General features: G+C 41.5%; 1 long non-coding RNA gene across 1 annotated transcript; it reads left to right on the top strand.

Moving 5' to 3' along the window:
* Positions 1–658: 658 nt before the first annotated feature.
* On the top strand, positions 659–9583 carry LOC112645798 (uncharacterized). Its single transcript, XR_003127256.3, has 3 exons — positions 659–779; positions 3154–3407; positions 8524–9583. It is a non-coding gene; the product is annotated as an uncharacterized LOC112645798 (long non-coding RNA).
* The last annotated feature ends 9398 nt before the right edge of the window (positions 9584–18981 follow it).

Below are 18981 nucleotides of genomic sequence, written 5' to 3' on the forward strand. Positions count from 1 at the left end.
AGGGGTGAATCTTACCGTGTATGAATTCTGTCTAAGTAAAACTATTGTAAAAATAACCCTGAACTTGGTTGGGAAAAACTCAATAACTAGAGTAATAGTTTATTAAGGTATCCCAGTGTTTCCAGGGGAGTAAAGCACACTTAGCATTTCTAAGAATATGTAGTCAAGTTAAATAAATCCGGTAAATGCTTGCTTTGCATTTAAAACAAATGGAGTCTACAACCCAGTCCCCTAACTACTCCACAAAGATTATTATTTGATTCCTTGTTTGGTAAAGCTTATTATATTTTCCTTATCAAAGGGCTTCTTTAGATAGATCCTAGAGAGGTTTGATGTATGGAAGAATTAAATTGTTTATTTCCCGAAATCCTATGCAAAATTTATATGGCCAGCTTTCAGAATAGCTCATTCAAAAACTCCTTAATCTTCACAGAGTATAAAGCCATAAACATTGCCAAATTAAGTGAAAATTTTCTCTCCCTAAAATCTTTCATTCAAGAACTTAATTTAATGCCTGCTCAGCCATGTCTATGAGCTGGTTGCCTTATCAACTGCCGTTTTTTTTAAAGTTCCAGGTGGAATGTCTATCCATGGTTTGCATCTACTCAGCCCATTGTCTCACTTCTTGTTGCTAGGATACCAGTTTTTAGTGATGTCAACCTTTTGGAATATTAAAAATTTATTTCTAATCAAGTTTTTATTCTATATGGCCTTAGGAAAAGAAGAAACTATGGTCTGTGGTCACATAAAACAGCTTCCAGAGTGACTTTAAATCTCTGGTAATAAGTCTAAACTCATTTTTTATTGAAAAATTGAAAAAACTGACTTTATCATTAAAATTGCAAGTTTTAGCTTTGTGCATTAGTTTGCCCATAAGTGGAAGGGGAGGTCATATCACAGAAATCTTTTCTTCCTTCTAGAATGGCTGATTCATTTTGTCTCTCAAAGGTGCAATCTCCAGGGTACAGAAAAAGTCCTCCAGAGGAGATTTGTTTTCTCCTTATTTCTTAGGACTCTCAGTTTCAAAACTAGAAACTGGAACAATTTATTTCCCTGACTTCCAAAAGTGACAGAGATTAGAAGGTAAAAAATGTGATATTATTTATTTTTATTCCAATTAATTCAGTTCAGCAATGTGTATGGAACACCCTTGATGCATGAGTTACTAATCAGTCTGGTGAGTGTAAAGATGAATATGCAACAGTCACTGTCTTCAATCTGATTATAACCTAATAAAGACCTAGACATGTGCACAAAGTCCAGCGTCAGTCTACAGAGGGTCAGGGGACTGAGCTGCTCCAGGCCCAGCAAGGAGAGTCCCAGTACCTGCCTTGGGGTCTGCAGAAACACAGGTCTGGAGCCCGCATTCGTTAGTTATGAACCAAAGGGATGATTAAGATCTGCAGCACTGTGGAAGTACCAGAGTAGCACCACAGTAACAGCTCAGAATGAGTTACCCCACAAGGGAAGCCAATGTGTGAGAAAATTCATAGGTCAGGGTTCATTTGAACATTCCTAGATGGGGCCCATGGCCTCTGTCTTGGACACTGATGGGGTCTGGTAAAAAAAGACATGGCCCAACCCCCACCCATGGTAGGCTGGTTAATACTAGGGGACAGGGCAAATCTATCTGACAGGAGAATGGCTGGGATTTCAAGGAGACTTTGTAAGCAGCATGACAGTTAAACTGGGCCCTAAAGCATAGGTAGGACTTCATGAAGCAGAAGTAACAAGGAGAACATGCAAAGTACAAGAAAGAGGAAAGCAAAATATGAAGTCTAGAGAATGCTGCTATACTAAAGCAATGGCTAGTGATGGTGCATCAGGAATGTAGGGTGTATTCCCCACACCCCACAGGAGAAGGAGACAGGAAATTCAAAAGGGATCTTGGTCTAGGTTAAGGGCCTTGAAATGTCATGCTGAGTAATTTGGACTTTATTCTATATGTGCAATAAAGATCCACTCAGGGTTTGAGTAATACAATGTGAGATAATGACCTTTTAGTAATAAGCTGACTTATCAACCTAACTCAGTAACTTCAGTTAAAATTTATTTGCTTTTAAGCTTGTCCCAGTAATTCTGTTTGCCTGCTCAGATCCATTCTTCACCATCTGTCTCTTGTACTATGCCCCAGGAGGCTGACTCTACCAGTCTCCCTTGCCCTCTGCCTCCCAGTAGGGTATGGCCAATGGGAGGTACCAGCTGGTTGTTGGAGATCAGGAGGAGGAAGCAGTAGGGATGTGTTTGTTCAGGGACTGTGTTTCTCCACTAAGGCCTCAGCTCTCATAAAATATCCCCTTTCTACAGCTCTAGCTCTCGCCAAGTCCTGGCAACTGCTGCCTTCTCCTGCCCCTCTTCAGGTCTAAGGATGGTAAGGGCTTCCTGCTGTTCCTGGTCACTGGATGCCTCACCCTCCCTGAATGTTTCTCTTTACCCTGATGCATTGGGGAAGAGGAGCTAAAATCACCCCCGGGTTACATGGTTAACTAAGAGGATACACGTTGCTCAATATTCAAGGCTCAGATTTATTACAGCAAAAGGGGAAATAAACAAAAGGGAAAGGAAAGGGTAAAGTCTAGAACAAACCAGGTACGAACTCCAAGGGTATCCTCCCAGCAGAGTCACACAAGATGTGCTTATTTCCCCCCACAACGAGTTGTGGCAGCATGGGTGAAATGTTGCCTACCAGGAAATCTCATTAGAGATTCAGTGCCCAAGACTTTTACTGGGCGTCAGTCACATAGGCACCTTTTGTACAGCACCTACCAAAACCCTAGACTCTAGAAGGAAAGTAGGTGTTCAGCATAAACCATATTGTTTGCACAAGTGGTTTGTGCACAGTGAGCCATTCTTACCAGAGAATAATGGGAACCCTCTCCAAATCCAAGCTCCCAGGTGCCAGTCAAGGACCAGCTTTACAAACAAGCCCTTCCAAGGGTAGCAGCCTATTATGCTAACTCTCTTCTATATACCAGCCTGCACTTCTGTAAATGATTTCTTCATTTAAGACTTTTTAATCAAATCCTTTCAAGCAAGTCATTGGTTTCCCTAGGGACCCTAACAATTATAAAACAATATCCATATCTATCTATGTATCTGTCCACGCTTATATATAAATAGATGGGAGGTCACTTCTCATACCTTTCTCTTCAGCATTTCCCAGGCCTGAGACTCAGCACGGAGCATCCAAGGCACTCCTAGTCTGTTGAGGCACAGCCTCCACTGTGAGTCCTCCCCCTATTTCCATACTCACATGATTGAGTGTCTCTCTCAACTTGTCTGCTGGGGACCCTCTGGGGATGGATCCTGTGCTTGACTTTCATGCTGTTCGTCTGAAGCTCTGAAACACTTCCTACCACTTCACATCTCTTCTTTGGGGGGCAGGCCCTGCACCAACCAGCCAGAAGGTAAGGGATCCCAATGCCCCTACAACCTGAGTCTGAGCTTGGCCTCTTTCAAATCCTCTGCCCTAACCCTCTTGACACTGTCACTGCCTAAATGGATCTGGAGTTTTCAAATTGTGCTCAAAAGATGCACAATTAAACTTTTAGGCATTTTGACCCCATGATACCCTCCAACTGGGATAGTTATCTTATGACTCATCCACTATTCTCTGGCTTTTTTACCCTCTTCTCTTAGGTCCAACCCCACCCTAGCTTCCTTTCCTGCTACTGTATTTTGACTATTTATCATTATCTTTAAAAACCACCTCAAATTTAGTGGCTTACCACATCAACCATGCTTCTGTAGACCAGGAATATGGGCAAGGTTTGGCTGAACAAATCTTTTGTTCTACATGGTGTCAACTGGGACACCATACTGTGTTCAATCAGCAGCTGGGCTGGGTTGGAAGGTCCAACACAACAGGAAGGCTGGCTCAGTGGTTCTCTTCTCTACTTGCGTGTAGTCTCAGGACCTCTCCATGTGGTTTCTCTAGCAAGTTAGTTATATTTCTTATACAACAGCCAAGAGCTCCAAGAAACCATGATAGACACTGCCGGTCCTTTAAAAGTCCAGGCCTGGGGCTGGCATAGTATCACTCCTGCCATATTCTATTGCTCCACGCAATCAGAGGCCAGGCTGGTTCATGGAGAAGGAGAATAGAGCCTATGTCTCAATGGGAGGAGAATCAAAGAACTTGCGGTAACATTTGTGGAGGTTCCTACATATTTCACAGCCCAGTACATTCAGATACGACCAAAAGACTCCTTAAACAAATGACCGAAAACTACATCATGTTATTCCCAATTTGAGAATTATCAATCGGTTAGAAGCAGAACACTGATAACCAGAGTAGTAGAATCAACACTGGCACACAGCAGGGGTAGTTTTGCTCTTTTGTTTCCCTGCTCTTCCTTACATCACTGTGCACAGTAATGTCTTAAGCTAAAGAATCATTTTCCCCTCCAGGCATTAAAATCTGAGTCCTTCACACCAGGAGGGTTATAAATCACAAACATGAGATTGGATTTTGCAACAGAACTGGTGTTGAAGATCCTTTGGCAGTGACTTTTTCTCGCCTCGTCTGTTTTTTGTCAGAGGAGCATCTGTCAGGGGATTGGGGTGTCCTTCTGTGCTTATGATTTGTTTCCCTCCTGGTGCAGGCCAGGCCACCCACCCTAGGCGTGGGATGACTGTGATCTTCTTGAAGCCATTCCAAGAGCCTGTGTTCAGGCCTTGTTCCCAGGATTATAAGGAATGAAACAACCATATAGAAATCCTCCTGAAAAAGCCTCATTGATAGTGTCCGGGAGACCCTCTTACTGAAGTCTAAAGAAGATTCTCTCAGGGAGGGTCCAGCATCCACATGACTTGCCACTCCAGAAGGTACATGTGCTGTCTGAGTAAGATTGTGTAATTGAAGCACAGATGCATACCAATAGGAAAGGCGGAGTTAATTGGGGGCAGGAGGTTTTAAAGGACTCTGAACATATTACTGAAAAATGTATATTATTTCCACACACATTTTTAAAGTGGAAAAATGGTAGAAATCATTTGTACCATTAGCACATCCAAATGCCTTTCACAGCCAGGATCTTGGGGGAACCTCATTTGGCCCTTTATAAAGTGCATCCCCTTTGTGCAGGCGATAAAGTTCAGACAACTTACATCAATTGCTTAAGGTCACCCAGGTCTTCTGTAATCAAATTATACATAGTGACTTCAAGAGAGAAAAAAGATAATTTTCTCATTTTTAGCTAGAAAAAAATGAGCAATAAATTTAGGTTTCAATGTTCTCTAAATAGGAATTTCCTATCGTTCCATATTTTATCCATTTCTCCCATCCAAGTTGCAAAGTACCCTCTCATTTATACAACCTCACATACTGCAGGGCAGGCTACCAGCCTTGGATTTACATCACACTTACACACATTTACATCACACTTACACACTTACTTACACAATCGCCCTAAAGAGGTCCCTGATTGCCATTTTATGTACCACTGCTTGAGCCAAAGAACAGCCCAAACTTTGCATGAGAAAGCTGCCCCTAACAAACATTAGTGACTACCTGAACTGATCTGATTATTTTTCTTGAGAATTTGAACTTGAGACAGGGGAAGGGGAGCAGAAGGAGAAGTCAGTAGTAAAGGCCTCCAAGTAGCAGAGGTCATGAGTTGATGGAAGACATGGGTAAATAAGAGCCATAGATGAACCAGAAGATACTAGAAGGTTGAGGCCATTAAAGAAGAAAAAAGGAGGAGGAGGAGGAGAATAAGAAAAACAAGGACAAAAAGGAGCCTTGAGTAAGCAGAACTAAAGGCCATATAATTAGAGAGGAAGGTGTTTGCTTGAGAATGGTTGGAGGATAAATAACTAAGAGCTGAGTCCCTATAATCGCAGACCCCTCAGTTAGGACTGACAACTCCAGCTGCTAAGCAGACATCCAGGTGACTCAGCCTCTGGAAGTGCACTGGACCTCAGTGACTGCCTAGTTCATAAACCCTGTTCCCTCCTCTCCCTCCAAGGATCAACAATTCCTGGGGACCCCTAGAGCTGATGGTCTGTCTTACACACAAGAATAACCTCACAATAAATCTCCTGTTATTTGAAGTGAATTGAGTGAACCCTATTTCTTGCAACCAATAAGTCTAACTCATGAAAAATTACAACTATATTCTTTGCAAACCAAGTACAAGATGAGAAAGGTTAGTGTTCTTAAAAGTGGAGTTTATCAAGTAGGAAGCCTGTATTGTGACAATACAGACTTGAGGTCAAAAAAACCAACACCTCTAAGGATAATTTTTTTAAAGATTTTATTTATTTATTCATGAAAGACACAGAGAGAGGCAGAGACACAGGCAGAGGGGGAAGCAGGCCCCCTGCAGGGAGCCCGATGTGGGACTCGATCCTAGGACCCCGGGGTCATGACCTGAGCTGAAGGCAGCACTCAACCACTGAGCCACCCAGGTGCACCTAAGGAAAATTTTTATAGCTTCTCCCTAATTATCCTAGTGATACCAGTGACAACACAATGTCACTGGATCAAGCCTCTATTTTCAACACAGAGCCCAAGACAGTGTGGTCAATATGCATTAACCACTGCATTTGATAGAAAATATTGAAGACACAATCTACCAGAAGTTATAAACCAGCGTTGGTAGCATTCCCTTAGGGGGCATCTGAAAGTAGGTTGGGACATTTTTACTTGTCAGTGACTGAGATCTTCTGTTGGCATTTGATGGAAAAGGGTCAGGGATGTTAAAATTCTTGCAATGCTCACAAGAGTGTTATACAATGAGGAATTATCCCAATAAAATGCAAATGCTGCCCTCTTTAAGAAACACTGGACCTTTGCACGTATGAACGTGGTTGCTAACCTCAACAGTATAGTCTGATCCGTGGACAAACAACACAATAGCGTATCTTAAATCATGGGATCCCTGGGTGGCGCAGCGGTTTGGCGCCTGCCTTTGGCCCAGGGCGTGATCCTGGAGACCCGGGATCGAATCCCACGTCGGGCTCCCGGTGCATGGAGCCTGCTTCTCCCTCTGCCTGTGTCTCTGCCTCTCTCTCTCTCTCTCTCTCTCTCTCTCTCTGTGACTATCATAAATTAAAAAAAAAAATTAAAAAAAAAATCATGATCATTCCAGAAAGTTCATAACATGTGCTAATTTAGCTACAGACCAGTCCTAGTGCTTCTGTTCTAACCTCTGCCTTGAAAGACAATGAACTCCCTTCTAGGAACAATCTTACCCCACAGCAACAGACAAGAAGATATGTTTGTCAAGGTAAGAAGACAACATATTCCATTTAACAGTTTCTTAGCTTAATTTATTACTTGTACACACTGAGACTTCTGGTATGTGTGTTTTCATTTTTAATGTTGCTCAGGTCCCACATAAGTTAGGGGTGGGCCTATTCAGGCCCCAGTTGGCTGGTGTGTGTAATCAAAAGTAATAAAGCATATTGCAAGACTCTGAGAAATAATCACTGACTTTAATTGGTATAATTGATCTACAATTTAAATCTGTTTCCTCAAGGAAAACTGTGGTAAGGGTCTCTTTCCCAGATCACATTAGACAGATGCCTCCTTCCTGGGGGACCTGTCATTTGTTGAAAGTTTGCAGGTTTGGCAGGGATTCCTTGGGACTCAGCTATGCCTCCACCATTGAAGTCTCAGCTTCCCATCTCAATTTGAGGAAACTAGAATCTTTTGCTCACACACAAACCCCATGTTCTCTTATTTTTGATGAAACAGCTACATAGTGAGCATGGTTCATCACCCAGACTCTAAAGCACGGGAACTGAAAGTCTTAGAAAAATTTCTCAGATGAATAATCCAAAGCTTGACTAACATTTCTGTTAGATGACGAGATGGGAAACATGTGTTTTCCTTCCCATAAGCCTGCTTAGTGACCAGAAATGTCCGTGTCATTTCAGTTTCAATCTCAGAGCCATTTTTTCCCTTACATTTAGGTTAAAGCATCAGTTTCTATTTGCTTCCTCTGATCACCTTGAAGGGAGATGAATACAACAGCATGTTTGAATTTTTTTTTCTGCTTTGAGCCTTAATGCTCAGAATATTTTTCTTACTTCTTTAGAAGACATCTAAAATGGCCTCCTTCTCAGAAATCTAACTGTATAATGTACAGCCTAGGGAATGTAGTCAGTAATATTGTAATAACTTGGCATGGTGATAGATGGTAACTGGACTTATCATGGGGATCCTTTCATAATGTATAAAAATACCAAGGGGGGCCTGAGTGGCTCAGTCGGTTAAGCCGCTACTCTTATTGTCAGCTCAGGTCATGAGCTCAGGGTCCTGGGATAGAGCTCTGTGTTGGGCTCCATGCTCAGCAGGGAATCTACTTGAGGATCCTCTCTCTCTCTCTCTTATTCTGCCCCTCACCCCACTTGTGCTCTCCCTCTCTCTCAAATAAATAAATCTTTAAAATAAATAAATAAAAATACTGAATCACTATAATATATACCTGAAACTAATAGGATATTGTATGTCAATTATACTTTTAAAAAATCTAACTGTAGCTTCCACACAGATAATCATCTTTTTCTTTACAGCTTTTTTTTAAAACCACATGTTGTCATGACAATTGGCCACTTGATTTCAAACTGACTTCACAGCACAAACGTGACTATTTCCTGAGGAACAAGAATACTGATTTGTCCCCTGAACTGAAAAGGGATGCCATGTGTGTGGTCTCTAGCTCAACATCAGAGCACTAGATTAGGAGTCAGGAAACAGCTCAGACGCCAGTTAGGTCAGGAACTCTACGGATCGTGATCTCTTCCTCAGAGGACACTCACCTGAGGTCACTTCCAGACCTCCAGAAGGTCTACAATTCCACAGGTTAATCTCTTCATCCTGGAGGAAATCTCTGGAAAGTTCCAGAGTGGCTCAGTTCAGTACTTCTACCAGGCAAGCAGCTTATTTTCCTCCTGTTATTCTCCAAGAGGAAAGTAAGGGGAGAATGAAATACACAAAGAACAAGATGCATTGTACCGTAAACTTTCTTAGAAATAGTTTTTCCTCCCACCCTTCAAAATTGGATCGTATTATTCACTGTTCTTAACCTTTTTAGAGTCACATGTCTCTCTGAGGATCTAATAAAAGCTATGAACACTCTTCCTAATGCCTACATGTGAACACACACAGACAATATTGTGTTTGATTTCAAGGGATTCATAAACCCTAGGTAATAACTCCTATTTCTGAGCTTGTGCCTCAGGATCAACATTTCTTGCACACCTGTCGCCCTCAGGGACTAGTCCCATAACTCCTGGTATTTACTCTCATTCCTCCAAGTGTTGCCAAACAAATGCCTCTTCGACACATCTATCCTATGATGAGTCCTTACTCTGGAATTTCTCATCAGAGCCCACCTTCCTGTCTGAGGAAGCTCTGTAATCTGCAACTCATTTTAAGAACTGACAAGGAAGTAGAACCAGATTAGATGCTACACTACTAGCTGTTCTAGTGCTGAACTCCTCCTGGCTTCTTGGTAATGAAGATCTCCACCCATCCTCCCTCTACCATCCCCTAACCGCCCCACTTCCCAAATGTCATTCTGTCTCCCCTCAATGTAAAATCCCTCACATCTCAAAAAAATAAAAAACCTGAAGTCACAGACATGAAAATAGATTGGTGTTTGTGGCGGGGGGTGGGAGGCGTGGGGGGGGAAGGTGATGGGTGAAGGTGGTCAAAGGACACAAACTTCCAGTTATAAGAAGGCTAAGTCCTGGGGATATAGTCTACAACATGGTGACTATAGTTAACAATACTCTATTATATATTTGAAAGATGCTAAGAGAGTAGATCTTCAAAGTTCTCAACACACACACACACATTTACAAAAAATTGTCATGATGTAAGGATATACTAACTAACTTTATCATGGAAATCATTTTGCAATATATACACATATCAAATCATCATATTGTACACTTTATTTTTTTTATTTTCCATTTATTCATGATAGAGAGAGAGAGAGAGAGAGGCAGAGACACAGGCAGAGGGAGAAGCAGGCTCCATGCTGGGAGCCCAACGCGGGACTTGATCCCGGGACCCCAGGATCATGCCCTGGGCCCAAGGCAGGCACTAAACCACTGAGCCACCCAGGGATCCCCCATATTGTACACTTTAAACTCACACGATATTATATGTCAATTATATCTCAATAAAGTTGGAAAAAATTAAAATGAAAAAAACTCAATCCAAAAAGATAAATAAAAATAAAATCCTTCAGATTCAAAGAGCCATTAATACACAATTTTCACTAACGAAAGGGAAGTTCTTTTCATTCCACACTCAAGCAAATAGTGATCAAAAAGCAGGATCCTATGTCAACAACCAATACATATAAAGATACATGGGATTTTTCTTTGCTACATGCCTCCCCTTTACCACAATGGCATTTTACTGGATTAAAAAAGATATGAGTCACAATTTTTAAACAAATAAATGAAAGTACTTACCCACTATTTGTTCTAATAACTCCATGTTCAGCCATGTGCAGAGTGCTTCATTCAAAGCAGCAGCTACTGACAAAGAAGAATGGTAGGTGACTGACTCACAAATATCTAACAGGCATAGAGTTAGATGAAGATAAACCTTTCTCACTACGTAATATTGACATGAAGTATATGTCACTGCATAATAGCAGCATTAAGCATATCTGTAAGAACCAAGGACTCACTGGCATAGAAAGTCCAGTAATAAGCACATGCTTATCAAAGAAATACCTATTAAGATCTGCATATTTTTGAAAATTATGACATCAAATTCTGGAGATTGCGGCAGAACTGACATACTCATACACTCCTATTAGTTGATTTTTACAACTCTTTAGCTATAAATAAGAAAGAAGCATAAGAATGTTCCAATGTTATGCCCTTGTAATCATGACCCTAGGAATTTATCCCAAAGAAGTAATTTTTAAGAAGGAAAAAGATGGATGGCCAGGAGAAAGATCGTAACAGTCACTGAATGTTCACTGTGTACTGATCCCTCTGCCAGCACTTTACTACATCATTTAATTTTTGTACTTATACTACAAAACAAGTATGGCTTTTCTTTTATGGGGGAGCAAAATGCTTGCATGATTCAGCACAGGGTTAAACAAAGCCATCAAAATTCTTCCAGAGAATTTTCATGGAGGTGATCAGAAACAGCTAGAATGTTGGCCTAGTGTGCTTGGAAGAGAAATAAATTCCAGAATAGGATGTTTGTGGTTTATCCTGGGAAAAAAAGTTTGAAGTGGCCATAGGGAGAAAAGGAGACTGGAGCAATGGTTTTCAACCCTACAGGAGCCAAAGCTTCCTTTTATAATCACTATTTTATATGGAGCATTCGTCCCATATAGAGATAAATGTAGAGATAATATAGCTTACCTGCCTGCATTCATATTTTTTAAACCAACGTAATGGCCTAATTGTTATATAAGACAGAAATAAAAGGAAAGTAATCTATGATAAAATACTATGTATTGCTTGACACAAACCACACAAAAGACAGAAGTCACCCCCAAATTTCTAAAATGCACTGTAGGAGCAGCACTGTCTCCACTGATGGACTAGAAATAAAGAAGTTGTAGGTGGGTTTAAAAAAAAAAAAAAAGGAAGAATATGAACTGGAAGAGAAGAGTTTGATTTGGAAGACGAGGACCCTAGAGTTCACCTTGACATTGTCAGAGCAAATGAGGCCACTTTAGCTGGAACCCTTGGGCAGGCTGGAGAGAGGAACTGTTAAGGCCCATTGAGGAGAAAATGACAGCAGCCACCCTGGGGGGTGATGACAGTCCCAGGCCACGTGGTGCTCCATACTCGAAGCAAATCTGACACATTTGAATTGGATGAAAACTTCACAGTCAATCTGGGTCATCCTTCTTGTTTTCCCAGTGAAACAAGAGTAATGATTTGTCTAAAGTCTTAAATGTGTCCTGAAGCAAAATGCCACGGACTCACCCAACCCCTTAGCTTCAAATCAAGTATGTCAGATAAATGGTCAAGATGGAGTTGAAGGCGACTCTGAAAGTTAGTTTTCAGGGACAGTCAGGAACTTGAGGTGACTGTTCCCTGGATAGAAGAAAGAAATGGAAGGTAAAGTCATAAAGAAATGTTAGTCTGTGTGTTTAATCAAGGTTGGTGATTGGCAGCACTATACAGAGTAAAGCATGCAGGCCTTGGAGTCAGGACACCTGCATTCTAGTTTGGGTTCTGTTGTTTATCACCTGTGTGGCTTCAGGCAAGTCATTTAACGTGTCCAATCTCTATTTTTCAGATAACAAGTTAGAAGTTCTAGGGGCACCCGGGTGGCTCAGTCAGTTAAGTGTCTAACTCTTGGTTTCAGCCTAGGTCATGATCTTAGGGTCATGGGATCAAACCCCTCCCTGGCTCCATGCTCAGTGGGAAGTCAGCTTGGGAATTCTCTCCCTCTGTCCCTCCCCCCACTCTCTCTCAAATAAATAAATACATCTTTAAAAAAAAAAGAAATTCTAATAACCCACCTTGATAGTGCCGTTGCAAAACACTAAGAAAATGTGTGTTTGGAGGAGCCTCGTAGTACTGGGAAATACTGGAGAAACATCAAGAGTGTTTCCTACTTTATCTATTAAAATAATGCCAATGAATGTGCATTTCTGAAAGGGACTCACCTAATAACTTCAGAATAATGAATGATAAATGATCAGGTTTCTTTGCCAAGTATTCCAAAGCACCCTGTAAAAGCCAAGATGTCCTGTATAGAGTGGAAGTCAGGTGACATCTCCTAGAGGGAGGAAGCTGGTTCAGCTGTCCCTAGAACTCAAGAGTTTTCCCTCGGACAGTGAGGAGAGAATAAATTGACAGAAACCTTTCAATATTTTCCTTCCAAGCCAAAGGTTCAGGGTACCTATGAGACACAGGGGAAGTCAAGGATGGATCTCAAATGGCACTTACTCCCAGTTCTAGTCCCGTCTAGCACTACAGGTGCTCTTGGGATTAATATGTCTTTTTAACAACATCCTCCAAGATGCAACTCTAGGAGAGGCTCTGCGTGGGAAGCACATAGCATGAGCTTTCGGTCTTAATACAGTTGAAACCCAAATGGTTTGCAGCTGGAGAAAAACTCTGCTGACTCGCCAAGAACCACTGGGACAGTGTGCTCCAAACAGTACCATTTAAGTAATAAACTCACAGCAGTGAGATTAGCCTTTGCTAGTTTCTTCCCTGAGGAACAGATATCAATTGTGATTTAAAATTTTCAGGAATAAAGCCTTTGGCTGAGCAGCAAGTCCCCCGCCCCTGGGGAAACCAAAGGCAATAGCCAATGGCCAGTTTGGCTCTGAGATTGGATTTGAACCACCTCTGAGATGCATAAATACTGAACAAAATATGCAGAAGCTGATGACCATCTTGGCCCCAGAAAGACATCACATAAACACTTGAGTCTACTCTTAGGTAAAGGAGACAAGATGGGAAGGAGAGGCAAGTTGACTGAAATGCTGAGCTATTTTCTTGGGTTTGGGGTGGTGGGGGGAGCGGGGGATGAAGGGTGTTGTGAGCTTCAGACCAGCAGCATAATCACTTTCAAACTCACGCCGCCTCAAAAATGAGGCCACTAAGTTTGGAATACCAGCCTACCTCCACAGGAAGATCCTGCAAAGAATGTGAAGAGACAGCTACGAAGTAGACCAATTTTCCTACAGTCAGAATTAAAAGCCTTAGATGCATAGTCTGAGCGTCCTCAGCCTACTTGACATGAGAAATTCACTGGGGGTTTTCTCCGGCGTGACGTTGGACTCCAGCTCTAGTCCTTCAAGGAAACAGTTGGTATTTCTGTCACTTCAGACACAATGTGTTCATCATTTCTCATATCTGTGTCCTGTCGTACAGGATTCATCCAAGGCAGTGGCATTCCCCCCTGCAACGCAAGGCATCTGCTTCTTTCCTCCTAATGTCTTAATGGTGCTTCTCCATCTTCCAACAATTGTTTCCTTTCCAATCACACACACACACACACACACACACACACACACACACACACGCAAATAGAAATAAGCTCCAGACGAGAATCATTATGTCTTGGTGGTAGAATTTGTTGTGACTACATTCCCAAATTATAAATCCTAGCAAGAGAACAAAGTTAAATCAGAATGTCTCTGTAATAAATTCCCAAGTTAGGGGCGGGGGAAGAAAGGTCTGCTTTTAATCTAGTGAGAAAAAAAAAAATAGAAGCAATATGCATGGGTCACTAGCCTTCTTTTAAGTGTGGTATCTTGGGGAATCCTAGAGCCAGACTGCCTGGGGTCAAACCTTGGTTCTGGAATGTATTAGTTGTGGGACAGTGGGAAGTTGTTTAACCTTTGTGCCTCAATTTCCATTTACAGATAATGTTAAGTACAAATTTAATTCATAGAGTTATTCTGAGCGTTAAATAAGACAATATATGTAAAGCACTTAGAATAGTGCCTGGGACATGCTAGGCACCGCCCATATTAGCTATTATTCAGGTGGACTTGGCTTAGGACGTTGGTTTGTTTCAACATGGATAATTAAAAGGTACTTGAAGGTAGAATAAAAAGAGATATATGCATGTGAGATATACTAAAAGCTTAGCAGGTCCTGGCACATAGTTAAGAGAACAAAGAAATTATTACTGTTGTGGCAAATTCAGCTGGCTGGAAGACAATGCTAAAAAGCTCTGTGTCTTAGGGGTACAGCTGCTGGACTTCAAGGAGTCCAGTTGAGAGGGAGTGAGAGGTGCGCCACATTACGTCACCAACCAGAAAAACCACCTTCACAAATGGTAGGACAATAACAGTGTCCTAGTTTGTGAAGGTCAGTGTGTTCTCTGGAAGTAACGCTATTAAAATAACAATGGCATAATACGTCACTCTCCAGCACACCCACTCAACCCTTCCCTCCACGACCCCCTCCCAATGTACTCAAGTTCTTTCATTGGAGAGAATGCGATGAAAATGCCAGGGAATCATCAAATTGTGAGTCATATAATCTCTAAATGTATTTAGAGGCTGGACCTCATTCGACCCCACTTGTTGAATGAAGGCAAGGATGAGGACGATGACCTGGGGGGTGGTATTGTTGACAGAAGAGTTGCCTCAGGTCCCAAGGCCAGCCAGTGGCAGAGCCAGACTTAGACGCAGACTTCTTGATGCTAACTCCTCCCCGTGCTACATTGCCTCCCCTCCCTACACTCTTCACCACTCAACTCAGAATCTTTTTTTTTTTTTTATGAGCATGAATAATCTTTATTTTTATTGCTTTCCCACTTCCGATCAAGATATAATTTTTTACTTTTGAGCAAAGACGCTTGTTGGGTTTGCAGAAAATGTAGCCCAGGTACATGGGATGTAATATATTTATTGTATGGGTTTGTAGTGGCATAAAGTAAAATACAGTAATTTTAAAGTTTAAAAGTTATGGTTAGGATTTTATTTTATTTTATTTATTTATTTTTTTTTATTGGTGTTCAATTTACTAACATACAGAATAACACCCAGTGCCCGTCACCCATTCACTCCCACCCCCCGCCCTCCTCCCCTTCTACCACCCCTAGTTCGTTTCCCAGAGTTAGCAGTCTTTACGTTCTGTCTCCCTTTCTGATATTTCCCACCCATTTCTTCTCCCTTCCCTTATTTTCCCTTTCACTATTATTTATATTCCCCAAATGAATGAGAACATATAATGTTTGTCCTTCTCCGACTGACTTACTTCACTCAGCATAATACCCTCCAGTTCCATCCACGTTGAAGCAAATGGTGGGTATTTGTCATTTCTAATAGCTGAGTAATATTCCATTGTATACATAAACCACATCTTCTTGATCCATTCATCTTTCGTTGGACACCGAGGCTCCTTCCACAGTTTGGCTATAGTGGCCATTGCTGCTAGAAACATCGGGGTGCAGGTGTCCCGGCGTTTCATTGCATTTGTATCTTTGGGGTAAATCCCCAACAGTGCAATTGCTGGGTCGTAGGGCAGGTATATTTTTAACTGTTTGAGGAACCTCCACACAGTTTTCCAGAGTGGCTGCACCAGTTCACATTCCCACCAACAGTGTAAGAGGGTTCCCTTTTCTCCGCATCCTCTCCAACATTTGTTGTTTCCTGCCTTGTTAATTTTCCCCATTCTCACTGGTGTGAGGTGGTATCTCATTGTAGTTTTGATTTGTATTTCCCTGATGGCAAGTGATGCAGAGCATTTTCTCATATGCATGTTGGCCATGTCTATGTCTTCCTCTGTGAGATTTCTCTTCATGTCTTTTGCCCATTTCATGATTGGATTGTTTGTTTCTTTGGTGTTGAGTTTAATAAGTTCTTTATAGATCTTGGAAACTAGCCCTTTATCTGATATGTCATTTGCAAATATCTTCTCCCATTCTGTAGGTTGTCTTTGAGTTTTGTTGACTGTATCCTTTGCTGTGCAAAAGCTTCTTATCTTGATGAAGTCCCAATAGTTCATTTTTGCTTTTGTTTCTTTTGCCTTCGTGGATGTATCTTGCAAGAAGTTACTATGGCCGAGTTCAAAAAGGGTGTTGCCTGTGTTCTTCTCTAGGATTTTGATGGAATCTTGTCTCACATTTAGATCTTTCATCCATTTTGAGTTTATCTTTGTGTATGGTGAAAGAGAGTGGTCTAGTTTCATTCTTCTGCATGTGGATGTCCAATTTTCCCAGCACCATTTATTGAAGAGACTGTCTTTCTTCCAATGGATAGTCTTTCCTCCTTTATCGAATATTAGTTGCCCATAAAGTTCAGGGTCCACTTCTGGATTCTCTATTCTGTTCCACTGATCTATGTGTCTGTTTTTGTGCCAGTACCACACTGTCTTGATGACCACAGCTTTGTAGTACAACCTGAAATCTGGCATTGTGATGCCCCCAGATATGGTTTTCTTTTTTAAAATTCCCCTGGCTATTCGGGGTCTTTTCTGATTCCACACAAATCTTAAAATAATTTGTTCTAACTCTCTGAAGAAAGTCCATGGTATTTTGATAGGGATTGCATTAAACGTGTAAATTGCCCTGGGTAACATTGACATTTTCACAATATTAATTCTGCCAATCCATGAGCATGGAATATTTTTCCATCTCTTTGTGTCTTCCTCAATTTCTTTCAGAAGTGTTCTATAGTTTTGAGGGTATAGATCCTTTACATCTTTGGTGAGGTTTATTCCTAGGTATCTTATGCTTTTGGGTGCAATTGTAAATGGGATTGACTCCTTAATTTCTCTTTCTTCAGTCTCATTGTTTGTGTATAGAAATGCCACTGACTTCTGGGCATTGATTTTGTATCCTGCCACGCTACCGAATTGCTGTATGAGTTCTAGCAATCTTGGGGTGGAGACTTTTGGGTTTTCTATGTAGAGTATCATGTCATCGGCGAAGAGGGAGAGTTTGACTTCTTCTTTGCCAATTTGAATGCCTTTAATGTCTTTTTGTTGTCTGATTGCTGAGGCTAGGACTTCCAGTACTATGTTGAATAGCAGTGGTGAGAGTGGACATCCCTGTCTTGTTCCTGATCTTAGGGGAAAGGCTCCCAGTGCTTCCCCATTGAGAATGATATTTGCTGTGGGCTTTTCATAGATGGCTTTTAAGATGTCGAGGAATGTTCCCTCTATCCCTACACTCTGAAGAGTTTTGATCAGGAATGGATGCTGTATTTTGTCAAATGCTTTCTCTGCATCTCAACTCAGAATCTTAAACCCTGTAGCAAATCCTGTGTCTCTTTGCGTCCCTGAAAGTTACCCTTCCCCAAGATGCCACACTCTCACAGACTTCTAAATCCTTGTTGGCTGCTGCCACCTAGGGAATTAAAGTGAGTTCTCTTCCTTGGGCTGTTGGCTTGGGCCAGCTCCAGCACATGCATCCTCTTCAGTGTCTATCTCCTTAACGTTCAGCTCACCAATTAGCAGAACTATTCGTATCCTAGATATTCAAATAATACTATCTGACCCTTGTTGATGAACACATCCTTGTGTTTGTTCTTTGAAGTATTGTTAGGGAGCCATTTAAACTCTGGGGTTTAAAAATATTACTCCAGGAGTGTTGGCTGGTTGCTGAGATCCAGTTTGATGTCTGATTTTTCCCAAGATGCTGGTAAGAAGGGACTCATGTACTTCATCCCCAACATTGCAGAGAGAATACCAGACCAATTGACTCAGATTCAATGTGTCAAGACCAATGAACTCAAGTTCAAAGTTAGCCATACTTCCATGTTCCCTTGATCGCTCCTCACATCTTTGTTTTATAGCCAGATGCTAGTAGTTGACAACAAAATAGCCATTCACCCTCTCAATCTTGATTACTTGAAAGCATCCATTGAGCCAGAAACACTCATAAATTAGATCCCTAGGGATGAGCCCATCGACTGGTTATAGAAATGATGAAAGGGGCTTCTGACAAACAATAACAATCCAGGTTGGCTTCCTACGCAGATAAAATCAGACTCCAGGAATTTCCAATACAGGAACAGGATAAAAATGAAAATAATCACAGTTGATTATTTTTCTAAGCAGGGCAAGTTGGAAAGCCTCCTGTTTTAGCAAGTAAGCATTTTTTTGCCAGCTGCATCATTATACTATGCCACATAAAGATATAATTGTTCCCCTTTTTGCTATTATTTTGGGTTTTTAAAGGATCTTCTGAATAATCCTATATAGCCCTGCGTTTTTCTCCATAGACTTAATACTCCCGTATGCAAAGGATAGCACAGTAGTTTAAATACCTGGGCCACTAGACAGTTACACTTCAGTTCAAATCCTGGCTCGATCACTTGCATGGTGTATGGCCTTGTGCAAGTTTCTGAACACTCCCACATGTCAGGAGCCTCATCTCTACAATGGTGACAATGGTATCAATCAATGTCCCTGAGAGTTGCTCTGAGGACTGAGGGTAAGGAAAGCTTGGTGCTCAGCACATTGCTTGGCCTGCAGTAAGTGATCAGGAAAAGTCAAACATTATCATCACTTGCATAGCCATCGTCAATACAAAGATGTTAAAGAATAAGGAAGGCCTTGGAG

The sequence above is a fragment of the Canis lupus genome, chromosome 34 (genome assembly GCF_003254725.2).
Source record: "Canis lupus dingo isolate Sandy chromosome 34, ASM325472v2, whole genome shotgun sequence".
NCBI classification, from domain to species: Eukaryota; Metazoa; Chordata; class Mammalia; order Carnivora; family Canidae; genus Canis; species Canis lupus.